Source organism: Penaeus vannamei, chromosome 36 (genome assembly GCF_042767895.1).
Source record: "Penaeus vannamei isolate JL-2024 chromosome 36, ASM4276789v1, whole genome shotgun sequence".
Taxonomy (NCBI): domain Eukaryota; kingdom Metazoa; phylum Arthropoda; class Malacostraca; order Decapoda; family Penaeidae; genus Penaeus; species Penaeus vannamei.
The window spans coordinates 17,474,570-17,477,011 of record NC_091584.1 but is presented as its reverse complement, the minus strand read 5'-3'; the positions used below and the strand labels follow the sequence as shown (position 1 = coordinate 17,477,011).

Here is a 2,442-nt window from a genome sequence, read left to right as displayed (position 1 = left end):
ACCCTAGAATATTCATGATATAATGTTTTGAACGATTATCATAAACAAATGAACTCGAAGTAAAGCCAACTTGCGCGCGTGAGATGGAGCCATCTAGCGGTTGTCGACGGAACTAAACTCCACATTGCCGTGTTAAAAAAAAGACAAACAGCAGTTTTATCCATTTGAACTCTATCACATCATGTAGAGAGACACGGCGACAATACCTACGATTCGCGTAAGGGGAATGACGTAAAAAGGAAGTAAGAAGAAAGTAAATGAAAAGCTAATAAAAATGGAGAGGGAATAGGCGAGGTGGCAACTTAGGCCGGGTAGTTGCAGACAGTGTGGGTCAGTCTGTCCGTGTCAGTCGTAGTGAGAGGTCGGGACTTGTGACGCTCCGTACTGTGATCTTTGTTTACCCAAGGAATCCCTCGACTCTCCGGAGCATTTGACAGGTAGGTTAATGTCTTAGCCATTTCCCTTCATCCCAGAACGGGCAAGAGAAACCATGGGGAAGAGGCAAAGCCGGGAGACAAAAAGGGGAGGGATGGGAAAAGAGCGAAAAGCAAAGGAAAACCAAAAGGCCGAAGTCTGGTATTGATTCTCTTCGGGTGTCGGAAGTTAACGTGTTATTCCACTACACACTGACCTTTCTCAGTATCTTTCGCCCTTTTCTCGCGTTTATCCTAAAGTGTGAGATGGTAAAAAGGAACACGAGTATGTGTCACTTCCATACGCGAAAAAAAGAGTCGTTCTTCTAAAAACAAAAAATTGATCAGTCTTTTTTTCTTGCTTTTCGGAGGGAATTCGTGCATTTGTTGCTTTTTATGAACTCCAGCGCTGAAGTAAGAGATGTTATTTAAAACGTCTAAGTATACTGCTACCCAATGCTCTGTTTGTGGCTTTGAATTAAATGTTTAATCGTCGAAAATGAGTAACCATATATAGGTCAAGCTCACAATTATGAAATTATGAAAGTATGAAAGAAATGACTGCGAACGTGCGCACTGCTTAACCTAAAGAGAAATCATGCACACTTCTGCTTATATATATATATATATATATATATATATATATATATATATATATATATATATATATATATATATATATATGTTTTTATTTATTTATTTATTAATGTGTATGTACGCGTGTGATATGGTATGATATGATATATGGTAAAATATAATGCAATGACATATATGTTTTTATTTAAGTATTTATTAGTGTGTGTGTGCGTACATGCGTGTGCGTTTATAAAATATAATATGGAATAAAGTAATATAATCATTTGTTATATTATATTAAGATATCTAAGGGATAGAAAGAAGACAGACGGACAGACAGAGACAGACAGACAAAAGTATTTATATACCTATACGTATGCATGTATGTCTTTATGAATGCATGTATGTGTATATATGTATGCACAAGTACATATACGTACATACACAATGATACATGATCATGAACAGTTGAAAGCTCTGTACCATGTATATTTCGTATTTTTGAATCCTAAATTGCGAAGAGAAGAGAAGGGAGAGAGGAGAACAGAAGAGAAGACGGGGAAGTAGAGACGAGAAGTTAAGAGAAGATGGGGAAATAGAGAAGAGAAATTAAGAGATGGGAGATCAGAGAAGTAAAGAGAAGTTGGGGCTTCAGAGAAGAGAAGAGGAAAGTAGAGATAAAAGAGAAGAGAAGAATGAGAGAACGCGGGGAAGGGAAAGAAAAGAAAATCTCGACACAGACGATGACGCCGACAGACAGACGGACCAACACAATATGCACGGATGATGTAACCAATATTCCCTCGTTGTATAGTGTATGTTATTTTCCAGAGTCGGTTAACGAAATGAAAAAAAAAATCGCGGTCGGAATTGTAACAGCGAGGGATGAAACAGTATACAGGACTGAAATTAGCGCGATTGGATATATATGAGAGGAGAGAAGAGGGGAGAGGGGGAAATAAGGAAATGAAGAGGGGTGGAAGAGGGAGATGGATAAAGGTAGAGAGAGGAAGAGGGAAAGGGACGGGGGGAGAAAAGCTAAAAGCGAGAAACGAGACTTCGGATGGCAGGTGAGAAGGAAAAGAGACATAAGAAGAAAACGAAAAAACATGCAGGAGCAAAATAGGATGGAAAGAAATTCGAAGACAAAGACAAGCCAACAAAGAAAAAAATGGCAAAAAAGAAAATCCTAAAAAAATCGCACACACAAACCAGATAACGCCAACGCAAGCAAAAGGGTTAAAAAAACCTGCCCTTCATGCTATTGCTCGTGCTTTTATCAGCAAAATAAACGTTTTATTCAACCTCATAAACAGAGAGTGGAGGTCCTGTTGGGGGAACGCGATATTTGTCCGGTTGTTTCAAAAGTAACTAGTCTTTTAATGACTATGATAGAAATAATGATGATGATAATGGTAGTTATGATTAATGATCATTACGAGCCTGTTACTTT

General features: G+C 38.1%; 1 protein-coding gene across 1 annotated transcript in view; it reads left to right on the top strand.

Annotated features, from left to right (window-relative positions):
• Positions 1-293: 293 nt before the first annotated feature.
• LOC113806464 (follistatin-related protein 5) overlaps positions 294-2,442 on the top strand; it is a gene marked incomplete in the record, with an annotated part of 531,805 nt that continues 529,656 nt past the window's right edge. The window contains 1 exon segment of the mRNA XM_070114468.1: positions 294-437.